General features: G+C 37.8%; 2 protein-coding genes and 1 non-coding gene across 6 annotated transcripts in view; 1 reads left to right on the top strand and 2 right to left on the bottom strand.

Moving 5' to 3' along the window:
• CMSS1 (cms1 ribosomal small subunit homolog) overlaps positions 1 to 24,942 on the bottom strand; it is a 384,890-nt gene that overhangs the window by 156,348 nt on the left and 203,600 nt on the right. The gene's annotated exons all lie outside the window — the stretch shown is intronic.
• Positions 1 to 24,942, top strand: part of FILIP1L (filamin A interacting protein 1 like) — a 305,655-nt gene that overhangs the window by 83,256 nt on the left and 197,457 nt on the right. The gene's annotated exons all lie outside the window — the stretch shown is intronic.
• Positions 6,706 to 6,778, bottom strand: TRNAK-CUU. Its single transcript has one exon. It is a non-coding gene; the product is annotated as a tRNA-Lys (tRNA).

The following is a 24,942-nucleotide window of genomic DNA, read 5'->3' as shown; positions in this document are numbered from 1 at the left end:
GACTACATGTTGAAATTATAGTATTTTGATATAATAGATGAAATAAATATAATATTAAAATGGATAGAGGGGCGCCTGGGTGGCTCAGTCGGTTAAGCATCCGACTTCAGTTCAGGTCACGATCTCACGGTCCGTGAGTTCGAGCCCCGCGCCGGGCTCTGGGCTGATGGCTCTGAGCCTGGAGACTGCTTCCGATTCTGTGTCTCCCTCTCTCTCTGCCCCTCCCCCATTCATGCTCTCTCTCTGTCTCAAAAATAAATAAAAACGTTAAAAAAAAGTAAAATGGATAGAAAAGAAGAGATTATAAAATAGTTTTCTTGGAAAGCTATTACATAACAGTGATATGGAAAAAAAAAAAGAAAAAGAAACCATTTAAAGGCAACCAAGAAATATTCCCTTAACTGAATGAAACAAGTTTCTGCCTCCCCTATGGCAAAATTTCTTCATTGGTTTGGTGGGACGGAAAAAACTCATGGTACTTCGATTACCAGGAACCAGAGGGTTGTATAAGGTTCATGTGAATGCCTCTTCATTTAAAATTTAAGAAAAAAAAATGCTTATAGAATGCTCATTTATTTATGAATTTAATTTTTCAATACATTTTGTCTAAGGGACTTGAAAATATCCATGGCTTTAACTGCCACACCACTAATCTAATCATCTTAGAAGCACTAACTTGAGACACACAAAAAAATCCGGATAGTCATTTTGAATATACACTTATGATATCAGAACAACTCCTAAAAAGTTAAATAAGATAAATAGGCCTTAAAGCTTCTTGGACAAAGACAAACCCCAGTATTTTGCTCAAGAAATATATGAAGATGACTTTCCTTAACAGCTGAAGTTGCTTTCTGATACTTAAATAACTGACAGTCACAATAAAAAAATGGCAAAGTACGAAGCTGCAGTCATTGAGATATCCTACTTTGGGGGAAAAAAACCCTACTTCAGACAGATATATTTACATGCACACACTGCTCACAGATGACAATGGACATTCTTCTGAGGCTGTTTATTTAATAGAAAGTCTTGGCTTATAAAGCATGCCCCTCCTTCTCATTAGGAAAACTGACACTGATATTCTTTATCAACAATATTTTAAGAAAGTCTTTTTTGAATTATGAGGGTTTCCCCACCATACATCTGAGCTCACTATCTTACCTAAGTAGTAGATATTTTCTGTCATATTTAAAAAGCATGTGTCTGCTCAGTTTTACTGATAAGGAAATATGGTAAAGTGACCAAGAGCGGTCAATTTAGATGGGATTTAAGGCCCCAAATAATTGTTTCCATAATTTAGGCACCAGAAAGAATCTTTGGGATTACTGGAAAAAAATGACAACCTTTTAACTAATGTTGATTCCAAAGGTGCATTCCTTACTAATGCTAGTGTGAAAATGCTAGTGAATTCTTTTCTATTACATCTGGGCACAATCAGAATGCTAACATTTTGCAGCCTGTACATTATAAATAAATAACAGACCAAGTAACTTCTTCCTGCTGCCATGTGCATATATTTTCTCCAGACAAGAAGTGGTGCATTCGCACATATTTGTCTTTTGGCTGCAGCCTTTTTTCTGAGTTCCTGGACATACTGGTGGGACAGTCAAAAAAAAAAAAAAATCAATGTTGTGATCACCAGGAAATTATCTCTTGATGGAGCCTTGTGTCTGTAATCACGAGCATCCAGTCTTGCCAATTTCACTGGATGATGATGCAAATTTACTTTTTTCTTAAAATGTATTAATGAGTCATTAATGTAAGCAAAAGAAAGCATGGCAGGGTGAATAATAGCCACCATATTTCTTCAATCAAACATCCATACTTTGTGCCTGTTTGTGGTTTCAAAGATCTGGATTAAGTAACATGATTCACATCTGAAAAGGCTGCTAAAAACTGGATTTTGGTTATCACTCGGTCACACATAAAACAGTTACTTTTGCACTACATTCCCACATTTAGAAAAAAATGAAATTGCTTCCTCTGAGACAGGTATATTGCATACTTGACTTCTGAATCCTAAAAGCAATTCATGGAAAGAATAAAATTTAGATGGATAAGAACAGGGCTAAGTCACCTCATAATTCTCAATATACCAGGGATTTTCATTTAATTCTGATCTGTCAAAGAGGCACTTTCTGAAATTCATTAAGTTTTCCAGTTTTCCTGTGGACTATTTAGAATGCTCCTATCCTCATATTTGCTTTCTATATTATGGGGTAAGAATTTAGGGTAGGGCAGTTGAGGGGCAGTAAAGGTTTTGGTGTAGGTAAGTTACCATTAGAGCTCAACTTAGGAATTTAGGTCTTGTAGACAGTGTTTGCTATGGAAGTTTTACAAGTATTAGTCATGACCTTCAAGCAGATAACAGCAAGCTCTGTGATTTTCAAAGGGGATGTGGGAATGAGGGTTTTGATGGAAGCTTTCCAGAGCTGCAGCTGCTGGACTTGTGGGTTTTTCATTGGTTGTCACTTGATAGAGGTAGGGCGGGAGGAACAATTCTTTGAGGGCAAGTTCAGACAGCGAATAGTTCAAGGCTGCAGGCTGCCTAGAAACTGCAAGCAATGAATGGACACACAAACCGCAAATATTAAAAGACACAACTGGTGTGAGTTTTCACGGTTTTAGGGTACTGAAATTATTCTGTTACTGTACAATAACCACACAGAGTAAAATGAACATAAAGTATGGATAGTCAGCAACATACTTGAGGATGGGTTTTCCAAATTCGGTTTTGTTTTGTTTTGCTAACATTTCTTACCATGGCAATGGTACAGTGGAGACAGCATAAACTTTCATGTCAGGGAGACATAGATTTGGCCCTGCTACTTTGTGTGTATGTGACTAGGCCTCAATTTCATCTTCAAGGAGAATAATAGCGACCTTACAGGGCTGCTGTGGGAATGAATGGGATTATAGATGTTAGGTGGCAGCAGATAGTGGCTGTTCAAAAAATGTTAATTATATTATCATTATCATAATAATTAAGACTCCTTTGTTATAAGTAACCACACTACCAGTTATGCAATTATTATAGGTGAGTTGACCTACGAAACAACAAAAGCTGTATTCAACTGCACGTAAATCATTCACACTGTTTGAATAAATGGCCCTTTATGATTTTGAGTTTATGGGAGTTTAAAAATTTTACCAAGGGGCGCATGGGTGGGACAGTCGGTTAAGCGTCCGACTTCAGCCAGGTCATGATCTCGCGGTCCGTGAGTTCGAGCCCCGCGTCGGGCTCTGGGCTGATGGCTCGGAGCCTGGAGCCTGTTTCCGATTCTATGTCTCCCTCTCTCTCTCTGCCCCTTCCCCGTTCATGCTCTGTCTCTCTCTGTCCCAAAAATAAATAAACGTTGAAAAAAAAAATTAAAAAAAAAATTTTACCAATATAGCTTTTATGTCTTAAAAACAGATTTTTATGGGTTCTTTCACCACGCAGAAGACATATTCTATGAGAGCTTTACAACGACATGAAATAGTTTGTGCTAAGGAGGGATATGGCTAACTGCCTCCTCCCTGATTCAGACAAGCTTCTCAATGATTCACTGATAACGAAAACCACCAGCTGCCATTACTAATAAAATGTCCTATTGGTTCTGCATACCATATGGCAAACTCCAAGTCACATGTCCTTTTCTAATTTTTGCTTTTCTTCTCAAAGGCCAGCTAAAACCTACCTTTCATAAATTTTAGGACAGTAAATCAAAATAGAGAATGTGGAATTTGACCTAGTACCAACTCAGCTTACCTAAAATAGAATCAAGAGTCAGGGCATCATCCATCTACTCTCCCTGCATACACATACCCATCAGTCATTTCCCCTACCACATTTAAATCATCTGTCCTCAGGTATCATATTCTGTCTCTTCACGTTTTAACACCTATGGTCTTCTCAGATTTATTCCTCTAGGGCAGGGGTTAGCACGCTATGGCCAGTGGGTCAAAATGTAGTCTACAGTCTATGTTTGTATAGCCCATGAGAATTATTTTTACATTTTTAAAGAGTTGGGAAAAAAATAAAAATTAGAGTAATTTTTCATGATACATGAGAAATAAAATTTAAATTTCAGTGCTCATAGTTTTATGAGAACACAGCCCTGTTCATTTGTTCATGTATTTCCTGTGGCTGCTTTTGTGTTACAATGATAGAGCTGACTAGCTGCTATGGAGACGGCAAGGCTGGCAAAGCCTAAAATATTTACTATCTGACCTTTTACAGAAGTTTGTCAACACTGTCCTAGGGGGTCTTTCTCTTAGGATAAAATAAGGCAAATACACAGAAGATTCACTGCCTAATCTCTCTATCGAGCCAGCTTTGGAAAGGAAAGAGCCCAGTTTGGCTTTTCAGTAGGGGTGGAATGAGACCATAAAAGAAAGTTAATTCACACAGGATATAGGAGAAGTGGGTCTCAGGTTTTGTTTTTATGTTGGTTCTAGTCCTGTGACGTGGCTTCTCTCTTGTTGGGCTTTCAGTTTCCTTCATGTTTGAAAAAAAGGCTCCTTCACTGCCTTAACTGGATCACTATTATAATACATGAAACCCTCCTGCCATCTCCGCCCTTACTCCACGTCCCAAATCAATCCAGGGCCAGTGCAAACGAGGGGAATGAGGATACTGGAAACCTTCCCATAGGACTTCAGGATGAAGTGTGAAACCCAGTTTTAACCTTTGGAGATGGGTCCCCAGTGTGACCACGTATCTACTCTAATGAATAATTCATCCTAGTCTCCACTGGAGAAAGGGGGTGCCTTAAGGCATATGAGACTGAATCACTTGTTTTATGGAAATTCCCTATTATAAATATGACTGTTAAGCACATAGTTTAAAACTGTTTTTTGTCTGGTAAATTACCTTTTAAATTATAGCAGACAAAAATAAGCTCTAAAATTGGACAATGGGTGGAGATGGGATGGACCAAGAGATAATTTTCTTTCTTTTTTTTTTTTCTTTTTAAAAAAAAATTTTTTTTTCAACGTTTATTTATTTTTGGGACAGAGAGAGACAGAGCATGAACGGGGGAGGGGCAGAGAGAGAGGGAGACACAGACTCGGAAACAGGCTCCAGGCTCTGAGTCATCAGCCCAGAGCCCGACGCGGGGCTCGAACTCACGGACCGCGAGATCGTGACCTGGCTGAAGTCGGACGCTTAACCGACTGCGCCACCCAGGCGCCCTGAGATAATTTTCAAAATACAGTAGTATGCAGAGATTTTCTATGCACACAGATATTACCAGTTGGCAAATACGTTTCTTTCTTTCTTTTTTTTTTTTTTTAGAGAGAGAGAGAGACAGCCCATGAACATGGGAGAGGGGCAAGGGGAGAGAGAATCTTTTTTTTCTTTTTTTAAATTAATTGATTTATTTTGAGAGAGAGAATGACCGCACGAGTGAGCAAGGGAGAGGCAAAGAGACAGGGAAAGAGAGAGAATACCAAGAAGGCTCCATGCTTTCAGCACGGAGTCTGTCTTGGGGCTCAGTATCACAAACCAAACCGTGAGATCGTGACCTGAGCCAAAATTAAGAGTCAGATGCTTAACTGACTGAGCTACCCAGCTGCCACAAGAGAGAGAATCTTAAGCAGGTTCTATGTTCAGGCAGAGCTTGATGCAGGGTTTGATAGATCCAACAACCCTGGGATCATGACCTGAGCTGAAATTAAGAGTTGGACGCTTAACTGACTGAGCCATACCAGTATTGCAGGAAATACATGTCTAATTAGAGTTACTATCTCATGCATTTAATAATGTAATACTAACCTATAAATTCTCATTTCTCAGCTAACAATAGGCTATATATAATTGCACAGTAAAGAAATTTTATCATGATTTACATTAAAAATAATTTAGCCCTTACTGGGTTGCAGATTAACCAAATACTTTTAACATTCCAAGTCCTTGCTGTATAGTAGGAAAGCTGATTGATTTTGATATCATGGATCTCCCTTTCACTATGTAGCTAATTTGTATTTGTGTGGCCGTGGAAGACTAGTTATTGGGTTTCTGTCTAGTGTAGAAGGTTAAATTGCCTATGGGTACAATGATTACTCATCATTCCAAGAGGTGAACAGAGCTTGGAGTCTTGGCCTGCTTTTTGGTCATATTGAATTACTAATGCACCTTTGGAACAGGTGTTCTCAGAGGGAAAACAGGCTCTGAGAAAAGACTAGAGTGGATAACACATGCATGAATGAGAGTGAACAGTAATTTTTGTAAGTAGAGAGGACAAATAGCTGATTACAACTATAATGAAAGTCATCCAAACTCATTAAAATTAGAGCTGGTAAAACCCTTAGAGAACTCTTGAGTACAAATTTCCTTCATGGAAAATCAGCATGCATGTCAGGTAGCCATTGTACAGCTTTTGCCTGGTCACTCACTCATTTCTGGTGGCAGAGAGCTCCCTTCTTCACCCAGGCCAGCTTACTCCATTGTGGTACAACTCCAATGACTACAGTCAAAAAAATGCCCAAGAAAGTATGGAAAAGAATATTTAGCTATAAAATAGGAGTTCCAAATCCCAACTCAGTCCTACATTAATTCTAGTTGTGTGACGTTGAAAAAGTCTTTGGTATCCTCTGGTTTCAGTTTCCTCATCTGTAAAATAGGGTCTCTACAGTCCTTTCCAGTTCTGACTTTTCTTCTTCTCCTACTCCTCCTCCTTCTTCTTTTTTTTTAAAGATTTTATTTTTAAGTAATTTTCACACCCAACATGGGACTTGAACTCATAGCCCTGAGATCAAGAGTCTCATGCTCTCCCAACTGAGCCAGCCAGGTGTCCCTGAATTTCTCTACTTCTATAATTTCCACTTAATGCTACTGAAAATCAGTTGTGAGAAAGCTGCAAAGAGCTGTGAAGTTTTTCTTCTTACAAATTCTCACTTATGTCACAGTGTACTGCCTCTGAATGTTCCAGGACTTTCTAAACTTGGACCTAACACTTGGTCTTTACCTCAGCTTTCCAGATTACTTATAGCTTGATTATGTTGGGCTATTCATATATCAAATATTATCATGTCCCAGAATCTGCCTTTTTAGTCACCAGATGGCCAAGGTCAAGCTACAAAATCCCTCTAAGTGGCTCAGTTTGGATTGCCCAATTCTGGGCAAATCTCAGTAATGTTTTACTGTTGTCGTATGCTGAACTAAAAAAGCCTTGCTCTATCTTCTACAGAATGTTAGTAAACTGCTCAACATTTGATTCCTTTTTATGATTAGAATACATAGGCCAGAATAAACCATGAGCTCAAGGACAAGTTACACCTATCATAAAAACTGCAATTAATGTACCTTTGGTATAGTCTAAGTATATATAATTATTTTTTTAGAAGCAAATGCTATACATTTCAATGTGATAGTAACTTGGCAAAGTTGCAAATGCAACAGTAAAATGAATGACCATTTAGCATTTAATGTATGTAACTAAAGTGGATACAATTAAAAAGACTGCATGTCCCTGGGGAACATTACTTTATTAAACAGTCCTCATAACCAAAATCTGTAGTGTTATGTAACTAAAACAAAACTTATTTCCTGTACAAATAAATACATTTAGTTATTTTATTAAGATATTTTAAAATAAACTTTTACATTTTCGTTTTAAATATGAAAATAAACTAGTTTTTTCCCAGTCATTTAAGCACCTCTAACCCCCCACTTTTTTTTAACAAAAGGAAGGCAGTCTGGGTGCTGAAATAACTGCTAACAAAAGACTGACTTGCTTGAAGAACATCCCCAGGATGTATATATGTCAGACTTGAGTAAAAAATTATATGAAAAACATTACCACTACAAATAGTTCACAGTAATGATTCCTGAGTCTTCCATTGGATTTTAATAACATCCAAACTCCTTACCTTGGCCTGAAACATTTGCCCCTGTTTACCCCTCCAAAGTCTTTTCCTACCACTTTCTACCCTTTCTCACTACTCTAGTTTCACTTGTTCTTTTCCAAGGTGGACAGGTTTTTTCCACCTGAGTGTCTTTACATATGCTTTTCTCTCTCCTTGTATGCTCTTCCTCTTCCTCATTGCTTATCTAACTCTAAACCCTGTGTTGGGGAGAAAACAAATCATACTGTTTAAATGTTTCCTACTTTTCAGAGGTTTAGAAGTTCGCTCAGGAGGCTGAACTAATTTAAATAACCTTTTCCATATTCAAAACATCAATATACTGGAAAAACTGTGTTGTGGCATAAAACAATAAGCATACACTAAAGTTCAGCAGAGTGAAGTAGAAGGAGCCAGTGTGTAGGAGTGGAGTGGAAGAGTTCTTCAATGGTTTCCTGAGCAGGGCAGGTGTAATGATGCAGCCATGTGCTTGTCTCCAAGCTGCTAGGTACAGTTGGGGAGGTGCTTACTCTTCAAAACCCTAGGTCAAAGAGGGTATAGGATGGATTTGGCCCATTGAAGAGTCTGTTCAGCCCAAAGTTGAAAAATTGTTTTTTTTTATGATTTATTAAGTATTTATTGAGCACCTACTATGTGTGAGGCACATTTCTAGATTCTAAGTGTATATAGCAATGAAGAAATATACAAAAACATTTGGAACCTATATTCTAATGTGGAAGATAGGTAGCAAACAAGAAAAATATGTAGCATATAAGATTTTGGTATGTGGTGAACAGAAAACAAAGTTGAGAAGGGCAGAGGAAGGGTAGTGTATGTATGTGTGTATGGCTACCAGTTTAGATAGTGTGGCTAAGGAAGGCCTCATGGAGAAGATGACATTTGGGCAAGGGGTTGAAGGGGGTGATTGGGTCTTAGAGATACCTGAGAAAGATCATTCCTAGCAAGCGAAGAGCAAAGGCAAGGGTCATGATGAAGAAATGAACAGGTGAATCCAGGAGGCCACTGTGGCTGCAGAGATGAGGTCAGAGGGCCTTTATGGGACATTGGGAAGACTTTGGACTTTGCTGAGTGAGATGGGAAGCCTTTGGAGGGTTATGAAAAGAGGAGCAACACGATCTGGCTTATGCTTCAATAATATCCCTCTGACTGCAGGAGAGAAAGCATGGAAGGGAAACCAACTGGGAAGCTACTGCAGCAATCCTGGAGAGAGAGAACGGTGGTTTGGGCTATAGTAGCACAAAAGAGATGTGTAAAAAGTGATCAGATTCTGAATATATATGGAGGGTAGATCCAATAGGATTTCCAGATGGGCTAGATGTAGGTTTTGAAAGGAAGAGATCAGTCAAGGACAACTCCAAGGTTTATAGTTTCATGTGTAAGAAAGAAGTTGCTAACATTTAAAATCGGGAGAATTAACCGAGACTTCCAGCTTCTCTTAAAACGCTAGAAGATATGGTCAAATGTATACTTGTATTTTTCACAAGACAAAAATCAGCTGGAGATGGGAAGCAGCTTCCCCCTGGAGATAGGACACTGGCCCTTTGGAGCACTCTCCCTGCTGTCTTGTACCTGGCCTTTTAGGTAGTAGACAGCTGTCTGTCACTGCTGCCTGATTGCCATAGAGCAGCTTGACTTTAAGACCCCCGCCCAAAGTTCTCTCATAAATTCACTGTCTTACAATACAACATAAACATGCCCAAAATTCTGACTAAAGAAAGGAGGGTTTTGACAAAGTATTTGTTTCTAAACGAGTATAATAAGGGCACCTATTATTCTAGTTTTCCCCTCAATAATGATTTGACAACAATCTGAGACAGAAGTCCACCCTCCGTCCTCCTTCTCAGTGAAAAGAGAAACCCTAGAAGAAAATCCTCTTCTGCATATTCTGACTTCATCAGGTCTAAATCCCACTCACTTGACAGTCTGTGTCCCCACTGCCCAATAGTGAGGTATGGCATCTGGACCATATCGAGTCCAGCACCATTTCTCTCTATACCCATGATCTGTAAACAAGGGTGCTCTGAGATCTAAGTCGGTACCAAGGGACACTGGCTCCAGGCTGGTGCTATCACCAGCAAGTTCGGGGACTGGCAAATTACTTCTTTTCTCTGGGCTTCTGTTCCCCATCAACCAAGAATGGAATTGGACTATAGTAAGGTTTCTCCAGATCTAATGTGTGAACAATTACCTTGCTCTAGGTGGTTATTCAGCTTCACTTACATAAGGCTCATTGGCTTAGAATAAAGTGCTTGGTAATATCCCTGTAGAAGATCTGTTTCCCTTCAGCAAATAAAAATAATGTATACCCAAATATCTTTTCTGTTGTCTGTAAGGAGCTCAGTTAAATGCAATGTTCAATAATAACAAAACTTTTTATGTCAGGGATTTAAGTATAGCATTTCCCCCCTTCTTTCATATTCATCCTAATGGTTTTGATTTTATTTTTAACTGCCCAGTTGTAGGTGTATTTTGACTCTAAACAACATCAAATATTTTCTGAAAGGGGGTGAGGCAAGAGGTAAGCACTGGACGGATGGGGCAAGATAAGGAAAGTGATTAAAAAAATCTTTCCAACTTGATACTAGAAAAGTCAGCACATATGGTTTGTGAAAGAGATCATATAAATATAAACCTTACAGTGCTGCCTCAACCCAAAAGCGTCTTTGTCTGAGGTCCACACCCTTTAACAATTTGTTTTTAGAGGGACAAAAGCAGCTATGAACAGTATGGGGCTGTGGATGGATAAGGAGGACAAGCCCTACTGAAAAATTCTTCCATGCAGCATCTCTCTTTCTTATTAATTATGGTCATTTAAAGACAAAAGTGATAGATTTCATAACCTACATTAACTCCTTCTAATAAAGAAGGATCAGTTTTGATATCAAGAGGAATTTAAAGACAGATGTGCATTAATTAGTAACATAAAAACTATGGATAAATTATCTCTATATATTTGCATTCATAAAGGGCCAGGGTATCAGTGTTCCTCTGGTACCATAGGAAAACTCTGGCTTCAGAGTAAGGACACCCAGCTTGGCTACCAACCGGTCTGACAACCTTGGGCAAGTCATGTAACCACCCTGGGTCTCATTTGCAAAATGAAGAAAATGATGAGAGTACAGATTCAGAAGTTCTCATAACTGAGCTCCACCTACCCAATTCTGTCCTTTTGTTTAGCTCAGGACTGAGCCCACACATACTGAATCCTAGAGGCCAGAAGGCTATTCTCTAGTGTGCACCATGCACTTCTTCCAACTGCTTCAATTATGTTTGTTCCCAAACCTGTTTATGCCCGTTGGACTTGTTATTGTAATCATATAATTTAATCAAATACTATATAGAGTGATGAAATATGACAGTGAAAGGCAGGAGTTGTTTGTATGTAAAAACGTTGAGCAGTTTGAGAAGAACTGATAAATGCAAAACCCTTAAAACAGCTATCAAGGCAGGTACAAGTTAGATAAAGTCTAAAAAGAATGGAAAATAAATTGTTGAAATCTAGAAAGATTCCTTCTAACGTCTTAGTGCTACTTTAACAACGTTGAAAACCATAGAAAATGCAATCATTAAGGTATAATTAATGCAAGAAAAATGTTAGGAAATTATAATCAGCAGACCTATAATCAAAGAAAAGGCCTTGGCCCCACATCAAGGCTTCTCCTGTAATGGGAGGGAAGTGAGAACCACAGTAAAATGTCACAGAGGCCCCATGCTCTTATTTAAAACCAGATGAAACAGGCAATGATGACACTGAAAGAACTTCCCAGGAAGAAGCTAGGGAAGGAGAGGGAAAGTGGAGGATGGGGTTAGGGTTGTGGGAAGGACAGGCAGACAGACACACAGATATCACTTTTGACAGTCTGGCTTGCCCCTGCCAGTCTATCAGCAGAAGGGAGAATGAATCAATTTCTGCAGAGGATTACAGGCTGGTCTCAAAGTTCCTAAGAGGTAAACGTTTCTTTAACTACTAGAGTTAGTAGTTAAACTCTGCCCCTGCCTCCTCAGTGTGTGTGTGTGTGTGTGTGTGTGTGTGTGTGTGTGTGTATGTGTGTGTGTGTATATATATATATATATGTATATATACGTATATACATACGTGTATACACACACACACATATACACATATATGTATTATATACACAATTGACAAACTGTTTAATGAGTAATAGTATATGTTGAATTTACCTGGGCAAAATTGAAAATGAGAACACAGGATGCTCTGATTTCGTGAGAGTAAGACATACAGAGCATGAATAGTCCCAGGTAGAAATAATAGTTTTCAATGGCAAGACCAGGCCTGTAATTTTCTGCAGCACACCATGACATCATGGTTTATATGAGGCCAACTCCATAAATCAAGCTTTACCTAATTAAAGATTCTTCTGGAGATCTACATTATTAGAGCAAATAATTAAAACTGCCTAGGCAATAATACAAGCCAGATCTGTTTACAAAAGTGTTCTCCCTACCCCCAACTCTTTTAGTCTCACTACCACTTAAAGATCTTTCACATTTAGTAAATTATAGACTTAGAGCATTTCTTTTAGTCTGACTTCACTTTCAAGGAATTCTTCAATTAACTTTACGTTGCTTTAAGCTGTTCATCCAACGAGAAAACAATCTGTGGTTTCTGACTCCTTCGCGTGCCAATGGCTGCCATCCATGTTTGACTTTCAGACACACTGTCTCTTGAGAGCCAGGCTCTGTTTTCATAAAACCAGCCAGTTGTCATAGCATTTTGACAAGCACTATAGAAAACAAGGAACAATACTCCGTGGTGGCTAAACTGAATTACCACTGCAAGGGTGACACCGCACTGGGGCATACATGACACCCACACCCAGCCGCCTGGCCCGAGCCAGAAGGTAACACATACTCCACTTTCATCTGTGACCTTTCCATTTTCAGGCACCATCTCTTCACCACCAATTCCTTTCTTTCCCCCTGCCCTCTTTTTCCCAAATGGCTAAAACACCCACAACTCGCGGAAAGGTGTGGTGGCTACTCTTAACAACAGGCAAAAATGCCAGTGAAAATCTAGGAAGCCAGAGATTACACTGCCTTTGCAACGGTTACAGTGCATCTAGTATCAGATCTTCAGCCAAATACAGTGTAATGAAAAAGCATGAGCTCAGAGGTGGGACCTCAGTTCAAAACCGAATTTTCTCAGAATCTGGTGTAGCACCTCAGTTCTCTGCTTCTTCAGGCTCATGCACTGATTTCTGAAGAAGTGCAAATAATAACAGGGCAGTGGAAAATAACAATGAGAATTAATGGTGGAAATGAATGATGCGTTTGGAAGAAAAATATTTTTAGATTTTCTATCTATTATCCCTGGGTCAGACAGAATGGAATTTCTCTCCCTTTCCTTTCACCTTTGCTTAGCCAGTTTCTGAGTGTCCCTCACCTAAGTCCATCCTGTGGAAGCACCTGTGAACTCAACAGAACAATAAACTGAGAATGATATTTTGAAGGCCTCTTGGATACTCAAGCCCCAATATAAAATGCATATGCAGGTTTTCAAAATTCATGCTCATTGCTATTCCTGTTATGGGTGTGCAACTGTTGAAAATACAGGCCTTTCCAAAGCAATGGAATGAACACTGGCAAAGCCATGGCATAAGCATGCAGGCAGAGCTAGGGGAACTAGAACGAATGCACAGGCTGGGTGAGCCCAAAGGCTGACAGTGGACTTGGCACTGGTTCAATATGGGCTGGCAATGAAAGGGGGACCAATGGAAGATCTGCTCTTAGAACAGAACTGTGCCTTGACTCCCCTCTTAATGCTGTTACTGCACCTGAATCAAAAGATCTATAGGATTCTTGAGAGATCCAAAGTTACTCTAATATCATTCTTTTCCCTTGATCTTCCTCTCTATTTTATTTAAAATACCTATATGGATTTTATTATATGCTTTGTTCCCAAGCTATTGCACATTTTATGTGGAAAAAGAAAATAGTATTACTATGTTTATCTTGTGTCTCCTCCCTTCTTCTCTCCCTTCCTTTTTCATTCTCTGTCTCAGACAGACAGACAGACAGACAGACAGACACATACACAGGTGTAGCATGCAGGCTATTCTTCCTTCTCCATTAAAAAGATTAGAATTTCATAAAGTATCGTTCTTTCTTTAAACTGCACATCACTGTTTACACCGACCTATCTTTATGTCTATTCTCAGACTTAAAAAAGACTAGCAACCAAGATACGTAATATAAAATTTACTAATTTCTTCAAAACATTGCTTTATGGAGGGCCATAATGGGGTCATAATGCTGATCTTGCTTCCAACTCAGAGCTCAAGAAGGCTCTTCTCCTGCCTCTTTGTTCTCTCTGGGCCTTAGATTCTCTGAATAAAACAAAATGTTATAGAAATTTTCTCTCCAATGTGGCAGTTTTGAAATTCTGGGAGGAGTTCTTTCTCTCCTGAAGCTTTTTGCATAATCCTGTGTACTATTAGTTTATTTCTTGATGTATAGGTAGTAAAGATGCCTAAGTTGGAAGGAAATAAGGAACCAAGAAGAATATAGTTGAGGACACAAAAACTTAAGTTCCACTTCTTAGCAACTCCAAAGAATGAGCTTATTATGTATAATGAGAGTTCTGGAATGTGTCACCAGAAACGCAAGTGCTTTTAACAGTTTGTTTGATGCCCAGAATGGCAGTGACACTGAAATGACTATATTCTCTAATTTTCTGGTGAGAATGGCAAGCTGGGGAATGCTGCATTAGGATTTGAGGTCTAGGCAATGAAGAAAGATCAAAATTATTCATTATTTAAAAAAAAATAGCCCTTTTTTAAAAAAGATTTTTTTAAAGTAATCTCCACATCCAGTGTAGACCTCGAACTCATGACCCTGAGATCAAGAGTCTTATGCTCTACTGACAAAGCCAGCCAGCCTGCCCTAAAATAGTTCTTAGTAATAAGTAAATAGCAACATGCTTACTGGCTTTGTAAACTTTAAATTAAATCATTAGAAATAAATGTTTTAAAAAACTTTAAGACTATTTGAAAACATATTATCAGTCATTATTAATTTTTAACCTGCTGTTCCTTCTGGTGAGAGTAGGATCAGAAAGGCTACCTTCCTGTCAACTTATAGCTCTGTCTTTTAGGCCTTGGCAAAAGATTGTACCCTATCTGTAGCCCTCAGAGAAGAACGGCCCAGAGCAATGCTGGATCTCATGTGATCTATTTCAGACCTTCAAAATACCTAGAACCTAACAAATTGATTCTGTTTCTTTTTTTTTTTTTTTTTTAATTTTTTTTTTTCAACATTTATTTATTTTTGGGACAGAGAGAGACAGAGCATGAACGGGGGAGGGGCAGAGAGAGAGGGAGACAGAATCGGAAACAGGCTCCAGGCTCTGAGCCATCAGCCCACAGCCTGACGTGGGGCTCGAACTCACGGGCCGCGAGATCGTGACCTGGCTGAAGTCGGACGCTTAACCGACTGCGCCACCCAGGCGCCCCAAATTGATTCTGTTTCTAAGCCCATAGCATCTATCGTCTTTTGGAAGTTCAGTGATTACAGAGAGAATATTTTGGTTTTCTAGCATAAACCTGTACAGATTTTGAACTTGGGGAACTTACAGCTTCTGGCTGTAAACTTGTCTTCTACTAAGAAACCACAGCACTAGACCATAAGTGAGAGGATCCAGCTTTTAGGAAATCTGCAACTGATTTATTTGCAGAATAACAAAGTGAATTGCAAAGAATGACATGAAATAGAAAATGGTGTGGGAGTAATAAAACATATGAAGATACAAAGGTTTTAAAAGATTGCAAGGAAATGAAGACATTAAATGCCACAAAATTTTAGAAAACAAAATTATAAGGTATATGATATGCCAGAAAAATTGTTGATTATAGTAAGGCTTTCCAGGGAGCAAAAAAACCTGCATGGCTAATTTCCCGAGTGATTACTGAATCAGAGATATTAATTAGAAAATAAAATTGCAGGCGTGCCTGGGTGGCTCAGTTGGTTGGGCATCCGACCCTTGGTTTCAGCTCAGGTCATGATCTCATGGTTCATGGGGTTGGGCCCTGCATCGGGCTTTGACTGACAGTGTGGAGCCTGTTTGGAATGCTCCCTCTCCCTCTCTCTCTCTGCCCCTCCCTTCTGCCCCCCCCCCCACTATCTCAAATAAATAAGTTAAAAAAAAGAAAGAAAATAAAATTGCATATAATATATAGAGGTTTCAAGTCAGTTTTCTCATGCCACACTCCTCCTAACCTCAATCTCATGGTAGCCACTTCCTCTAAAAAACAAAGAACTACTGCAGCTTTCCAGAATTCTCTTCCATAAATTCCAGGTGAATAAAAAAAAATTAAATGAAAATAAGCCATGAAGTTAGATGATAATATAAGGAAAATTCTTATTCCTTAATGTTGTGATAACAGCTTGAAGGAAAGATTATAGAGTGAATCACACTCTTAGGAAAAGATACATCAGCTTACATTTATATACAGTTCAAAGAGAGAAGACTTTTAAATAGAAAAGGGAAAGAGTCTTTTAAAAGACTCTTTTAAACGGAAAGAGTAATTAGCTATATTCAAGAATTCTAGAAATAATTTTAGAGAAAAAAAGATCTCATACTGTCTTTATAAGGAGACCAAAATACCACAATTTAACTTTTAATGGTAGATAACCCAAGGATTCTCGTTTCTTCATCAACTAACTCTTCAAAAAAGATGTCAGTGTACATGCTGCTGGTAGTACAAAGTGCATACAGGGGAATTTCGTTCTTTGGTTACTATGGTGCTTCCTCTTACTTTTATTTGTTAAGATGGGTACCAGGTAGATTTAGTACATAAATAGGACACAGGGTTGAAGAGGCTAAAAAGGTGTTGAAAGGTGTGAAAGGATGTGATGAGCTAACTAACAGTTGCTAATGGTGGTACAGGTCATTGGGAGGTGCTAAAAACCTCATCCAGCTTTACTGCTCTAACCGGTATCACAGCCTTGGACATCTTTGCTCATCTAACACATGAGTTCTTACAGCTCTGTACAGCATATACCCTGGGTCACACTTCTCTCCAGCACTGAATTCATGTTCAGCTAAATTGAAAATTAGAGCCATATAATTTAACAAATATTTTATAAATGCTAATTTTTAATGATAGACATTTTTAGGACACATCATTTTGACAAAGAAGAATATCAAAATGAGCCTGCTATAGAAGTTTCTATTAAGAATTCTATGGTATATTTTCACAAACTGAATTTGAAAAATTAATAAAAATCCATTATAGGTCAAAATTAAACCAAATCTCAAGCAAATGTAAAATGGTTCATAAGAAAGCTGTGGACTATATAATTAGATGGAAAATTGCTGATTAGTATTTCAAGACAAAACTAACTCTCACTTGGTCATTGGTAACATAGACTGAGGTGTTATAAAATCTGAATCTGTTTCTAGAAGGATTATTAGAAGGACTAAAGAAGGACTATTAAGAAGGACTATTAAGAAGGATAAAGGAAATGTCTGCTTCATAAGTTTATAGCAACATTTCATGTATCTAAAATGTTAGAAGAATTCAAGAGATTTCAGAAATAAGCAAAAGGATAAAAATGACTCTAGAGCGGCCAAAATCTACAAATTTCACAGACTTCACATAAGAGCTTCCTAGTGTGCTCTTATTTGAATGTGTATCCATAAGGCTATTTTAGTTTCCTGCTCACAGAAGAGGGTGAGGGAGGGTCAGCAGGACATACTCACAGGAGTCTGCCAGTCCTCACAGCTAAGAAATCAGAAAAACTACAAAAAGCTGACCCAAGAGTCCCAAAACACAGCAGTCAGCAGCTGTTTAGCACAGTGGTAAAGAGATGGTGAAGTATCCAAAAGGGCCTGAGAGGATCATCACATACAGGAGGTGCTAAATAAACACTTGCTGAAAGGAAGTGAACTCAATGATGACCTGGGGTCATCAAAAAAGTTTAAATTATGATCAGCATGTTCTTTAAAAGAAAAGAAATGGAAATATTTTAGAACAATGTTCATCTAAAATAATATATATTTTTAAAGTTTTGGAGATTGTGACAGCATTAGGGGAAAAGCCTCCATGTATTGAGAAAATTTTATTGTCTAAAACCAACAGGGAGTCTGGGTGGTACAGTCTGTTAAGCATCTCACTTTGGTTCAGGTCATGATCTCGCAGTTTTTGAGTTTCCGCTGTGTGTCGGGCTCCGCACTGGCAGTGCAAAACCTGCTTGGGATTCTCTCTCTCCCTCTTTCTCTGCCCTTCCCCTGCTCACGTGCTCTCTCTTTCTCTCTCTCAAAATAAATAAATAAACTTAAAAAAATAAAATAATCTTCAAAGATTCTACAGAGTGGAGGTTTTCCTACAGTACAAGTATCATCAGAAATAAGATTATTTTTCTGAGTAGAATATTTAAACTTTTAAACTTCATCACTAAAGTGGAAATATGATAAAACAATAGCTATATATGTATACTATGTATATATGTATACACACACACACACACACACACGTATATACATAATTTAAAGTAAAAGAAATTCTTCCAATACATATTTTAACTCCATTAACTACAGGACATACTTCCTTCTCAAGTAATCATTTAAAAAATTTTTTTTTAATGTTTTAATTTTATTTTTGAGAGAGACAGAGAGACACAGAGTGCAAGTGGGGGAGGGGCAGAGAGAGAGGGAGACACAGAATCTGAGGCAGGCTCCAGGCTCTGAGCTGTCAGCACAGAGCCGGACATGGGGCTCAAACCCATGAACATGAGATCATGACCTGAGCTGAAGTCAGAGGCTTAACCAACTGAGCCCCTCAGGCACCCCTCAAGTAATCATTTTTGCTTGTTATAGAATCAAAATAAAAATATTGTGTATTTAATTATATAATGTAACACAATTTAATAAAATTTGCTTTAAGTATTAACACCTTTTATCAAATTGGTATAAAGTTTTAAAGTACATAAGGACTACACAATAGTTCTGTATAGACAAATAAACAAGACAAACAGACACACACGGACACAGACAGACAGACAGACAGACAGACACACACACACACACACACACACACACACATTTCCTTCCTTCCTTTTCCCCCCTCCTTTCTTCCATACAGCTTTCTTATCAGGGGTTGGGGATAGCACAGAGGAAGAGCAGAACAGAATGATTAAGAATTCTTAATTTCACAGGGTCAAGAAAGAGAAATGGAAAGAAAATTAAAAATAATAAAATGAGAAAATTATAACCTTCTAAAGATGTCACTACTGTTGTTAGTTTTCCCTAAAGTGTATTCTGAATTAAGTTAGTTCAGCAAAGCTAAACTTGTTTCTTTGTGTAGGATACTTCAGAGCTTTTCCAGATTAATCTTCTTTGCACTGTGGTTCTTCAAAAGATTGCTATTTTTCTTCAATTTACTTGACTTTTGATAGTACATCCCCCAGAATTGGTGTTCCACAAAACACAAGTTGGGAAACACTGATGGGCACCATAGCAGGGTTTTCAAAGGCTGTGACTCTCACTCTCATCCTTGTTCCGAGGATTGCACTCTAGGATACAGGGAGAACCTCTGATTTTGATTTTATAACTTACAAATGGTTATGACTCATGTCTTGTTGGGATCACAACTCAGGATGCCCACACACTAGACATTTAATACATATTTATGGACATGGACAGTACTAAAAAAGTATCACATTTTCCCTCATATCAGTGATTCCTGATCACCAGTGGGTACTGTTTTCCACTAAAAAAAAAAAAGGACACATTGGTAGAAAGTAAAAGTAGACTTCAAGATCAAAATAAATCTAACCAAAAAACAAATCTAAACTGAAGATGGCGGGGAGATGGCAGCGTAATAAAAAGATGAGTGAGTATAGGTGGCCGAAGGTGTTAGGGCTCTCACAGATTAAGAGAAAGCAAACTGGGCTATAAAACCTTGTTAGTTTATCTAGAAATATCAAAGGAAGTTATGATTTGGATAGAAACCTTAGAATGAAGAAAGGGACTTATCAGCCTGTTTTAATTTATTCCTTTATTATCATGTTATGTTCAAATAATTTCTGGGGTGCAATTAGTTGCCTTACATACAACTGATTAATAACAGGGTGGCGCTAAAGTATATAAACAGCTCTAGCTCTCAAATCAGGTAGAAGATGTCATCCACTTCAAATTAACAGGGCTGTTCTGGTTTGCAAGATAGTCTTTTTGGGGTAAACTTGGTTAGCATGAATCAGCTTAAAAAACAACTATTTTTCAGTACTTATGTTTGGGATACACACACACACACGTGCGCGCACACACACATTTGCACAACATCTCATTATTATGTATAATGCTCACATGTGGTTGAGATTTATACATTTGAGGGTGCCTCCCCTAATTAACCAGATACTAAATGAGTACCTACTATATACCAGGCAATATGGCAAAAGTGACAGCTACAACAATGAGCAAAAACAGACAGTCTCTAAATTCATGGGCCTTTCAGTCAGGTGGAGGCAAACAGAAGAGGACACTGAGGCACGGAGAATTTAAGAGCCATGTTTCTTTTCTGTATGGTCAGTCATAGCTATAATAACTTTTACCTCAATAACCACAGCATTCAGTTTCAAGCACCATGAGAATTCTAGAAGCAATGAACCTGAGATTGAGATTATTAAAAAAAAAAATCATTCAACAGCTTAGAAGGAACTTATTTTAGAAAAGAAACAAAAAAAAATATGGTCATTCCATTTTCTATTAAATTTAATTTCAGAGACTCTCTGCATACTTTATCTAATACAATTTACTGGCCTTGAAGTGAAACTGCTGTTAGAATATGCTTAGTGGGTCCAGCAATCAGTCCATCACTGATCTTAGTCTTGATACGTACTCATTTTATAACTAAGGAAACCACATGTGTCTGCCTTTTCTGATGACAGTTTAGCTGAACTGAAGCTAAACTGAGTGTATGCAATACTTAATTTGGCATGGGTGGGAGGGTCTAAATTCTTCTGTAAGCATCAGAACTACCCTGTTTTTATAATATTAGGGAGGATTCTTAGTCCCATATGCTCCTACAATTTACCAAGTGACATGTGTTCAAGAAGTTCTTGATTTTCTCCAAAGTTATAAAATACAATACCAGAATGCTGGACTTATAGCCAATTTCTAGGGAAATACAAAAAAACATTTTGTTTGGTTTTGGTCTTTCAATGACATTAATGAGAGAGCTAGAGAGATTCTCAGGAAAGAAAGAAAAATCAGCATTGAAATTAACTTATTTTTATATAATTCATAAAATTTATAAAATTCATTTTATATAATTCATAGCGGAATTTACATCTACCAATTTCCTTCCTAGGAAGGAAGTAGGAAGGAAGGAAGTAAAGATATAAAAAAGTAGAATTTTTAGATATTTTATCCTTTTGGAATATAAAAACAGACGAAGGTGTCAGAAATCCTATCATGTTTATTTTTAATTGTTTTTTTTTGAATACTTTGAGTTAAAGGATACCATTCATCCCTTGCTTCTCACCAGCCACTGCCTTCACAAAGGTTTTTAAAAGAAATCAAATTTATGTACATGATGATTAATATGGGAATTATCAGAATCTCAGTATGAGAAAGCATCCCTACAATATCATACGTTGCCAAACACAAGGTAATTGTCATTAAAATGGGAGATTCTTCATTTAAAAATATCTCTAATATTAAAATATTCACACTCTCATTTAAAAAGTCATCTATCCATTCATTCACTCAGTCAGAAGCAGAATGCTTTACAGAGCAGAAGTTGTTTCTACCCACATGCTCTTGGACTTATGGGGTGGGGCCTATTGTTGGGTAGATATGGGATAGCTTTCTGATATATAAGGAACTTTGTTTCAGCCATAAACTTTCTGAGTAGAATGCCAATGTCATCCTATCACTATTTCATCCACTATCCAAGGACTGTCAGGCCTCTCAGTCAGCAACAATAAATGCCAATTTTCCAAGGTCTCAACAGGATTGGCAGCTATGAACACCAGGTATTTAGTTTAAACAAATAAGAAGGGGGAGAGGGAAGAGACAACGGAGTAGCAGAATCAAAGGAATATGGCGTACAACTGGTTCTCTGGGTATTTTAAGCTATGTCTTTTTACCAAGTTAATCTCTAGAAGAAAACAAAATTTCCAGTCAAGAAACACTGGGAAAGGCATGATGCTGGGAGTAGAGTTTTCAGGCCCTACTCAATAGATCTACCCAATGGATCAATATGTGCCTGGTTCTATGAAGAAAGAAACATTCCCTGAAGGAAAACAAATTGCTAGGATTCATAATTCACCTACCTTTGCAGAAAGTGTACCAAATATAGACATTCTTCTTATTAGTGAAAAGATCCAGAACAACAGGAAAAAAGCCATCTGATGTTATGATGTGCCCTTTTGTCCCTCTTATTATACTCACTCTTAGAGGCTTCAATCTTCTATTGTTACGGACTACAAACCCTGGTACCATCTCTGCGCCACAGAATCTTGGTTTCGTACTTCCAAAATTATGTATTTTGTTCCTATCTAATAACTGTGTTTAAAATGAACAAATACCTGAACACTTAAAACTATGATTCCAAAGAAACGCTCTCTGATGATTTAGTATGCTTTTCCCAAAATGGAGGGCAACTTTTTGAGGAATGTCAGGTTTTCACCAAATATAACTGGAAAGCCAGTACTCTAAACTTATTCTTTGAAATAAGCCCAATCCTTTTTAAAATACAATTACATATACAGCAGTTTCTTCTTATCCACAGGGGATATGTTCCAAGACCCCCAATGGGTGTTTGAAATCGTTGATAGTACCGAACCTATATATACTGTTTTTTCCTAAACATATATACTCATCATAAAGTTTAATTTATAAATTAGGCACCATAAGAGATTAACAATAATAACTAATAATAAAATAGAACAATTATAAAAATATATTATAATGAAAGTTATGTAATGTGGTCTCTTTTTCTCGCTCACAAAGTATCTTATTGTACTATACTCATCCTTCTTGTGATGCTGTCAGATGAAAAAAGGCCTATATGATGAGATGAAGTAAGGTGAATGATATAGGCATGGTGATGTAGTGTTAGGCTACTCTTGACTTTCTGAGGATATGTCAGAAGGAACTTCATCTGCTTTTGGACCTGTGGCTGACCACAGGTAATTGAAACCACAGAAAGGAAAATTGCAGCTAAGGGGGGACCGCTGTAATAACTCTTCTACTTCCTGAAATTCTAAAAGACTAAATTCACAAAAATAGATATGAAAAGGTAGGTTTCTTTTTTTCTTCTTTTAAAAGAGTGTTTATGTATTATTTTAAGAGAGAGAGAGAGTACAGAGTGCGTGTGTGAGTAGGGGAGGGGCAGAGAGAGACAGAGAGACAGAGAGAGAAAGAGAGAGAATCCCAAGTAGGCTCTGTGCTGTCTGTGCAGAGCCTGGAGTGGAGCTTGATTTTACAACCGTGAGATCATGACCTGTGCCGAAATCAAGAGTCAGATGCTCAACTGACTGAGCCACCCAGGTGCTCCAGGTTTCTTCAATAATGTTTTTTGACAGATAGATATATTTAGTTCTATGTCTTTTCTCTTGTTTCCCAGCCCTCTGTCTCTCTCTCTGTCTCTCTCTGTCTCTCTGTCTCTCTCTCTCTCTCTCTCTTTTGTGCATGCTCTTTGCCTTTTAGATAGAGTATACTATGGAGGACAGTGTTGTGGGAAAATACAGACAGGGAAATCACAAAGACGAAAGTTTACATCATTTGATAAAAAAAAAGTAATACTTTACCAAATGGAAAATTCCATCAAATGAAATGTCACCCCAGTGAGACAACTTACCTAAAAACAAGAGGTAGAAGTGAGAACCTGGTATCATGTTCAATTCTTGATATACTAGATTCCAGAAGACGTGACAAGTATCTTAACAACTGATGGGCTATCCAAAACAAACGGAAACTATACCAAGGCAGGAAACACCAATTCCTTCAGAAACGGTAATTAAGGTTAGAAAGGAAATGGCAAACAGGGAGCAAAAGCAATGGGGAAAGGAAGTGGTATTTACTTTCAAATCACTTGATTCTCATATATATTTTAACAGGCCAGTTTTGGAAAATGTAGACACATATGTGTATAAGGGCCGTAGGAAATCTGTGGCAGTATGTGTATATGCATACCACTTTCTCTCCCAAAACCTCTGGCTACTGTCTTAAAGAGACTGTCAAAGCTGCAAACTCTCAAATATCTTCACCTCCTATGACTCAAGAAAAAGGTGCCACTGTATCAAGTACTACTGTAATTTCCTCTGTTGATTTTCTTTCCTCCTTAACACTTAAATGTTTTGGCTGTTTGCTTTTTTTTTTCCCCCCCAAAGTGAACACTGATGTTCATGAAAGGTGCCAGATTAACAACCTGGAGAAAATACGAGCTTGCTCTATCAAGAGAAATGGCTCAGTGTAGTGGAGGTGATGAAAGTTTCTCCTATACTGTACTTGACTATATACCTTAGCTCTGACCCACGGTCACCCCACCTCTCCAGTTTTCATGGTCCATTAATGCCTTTGACTGCTCAGGTTGCTAACATGGGCAAGCAAGCAATCTTGTTCCTGTTTTTAATGCTATCACTATTATTACTACTACTGTGAGCTCTAATTTCCTCAGAGAAATTATTTGGAAATTTTTACTAGCTGTTAGTTTGTTTCAGGACAACAAGAGAATAAACAACAGAAGATTCTTAAGTAATTTTTTTTTTAAATCTATTAATTTCTTTAAATAGGAGTAAAGTCTTGAGTAGTCAAGTTGAAACAGGCCTTGCTTAATTTAGTCCCTATACGCAATCTGAATTCTCATTCAGGGACACTCAAATATTTAATAGCCATTGGTCTTTCATTTTTCTTTTTGAGTATTCCATAAGCCAGTCAATTTTATTATTCATTAGCAACTATAGTAAAAGTTTGGTGGATGTTGAAGCTAAAACTATCATAAATGAGATCTGAAAATCACTGTCAGTCAAATGGACAAAAATATCTCTTTCTAGGTTTATGAAAGGTCTGAGCACTTTGTAATTATTATTTAAAAATTTTTTTAAACATTTATTTATTTTTGG

Source organism: Prionailurus bengalensis, chromosome C2 (assembly GCF_016509475.1).
Source record: "Prionailurus bengalensis isolate Pbe53 chromosome C2, Fcat_Pben_1.1_paternal_pri, whole genome shotgun sequence".
NCBI lineage: Eukaryota > Metazoa > Chordata > Mammalia > Carnivora > Felidae > Prionailurus > Prionailurus bengalensis.
The sequence above is the reverse complement of the archived record's forward strand: the minus strand, read 5'-3'. Positions and strand labels throughout refer to the sequence as shown.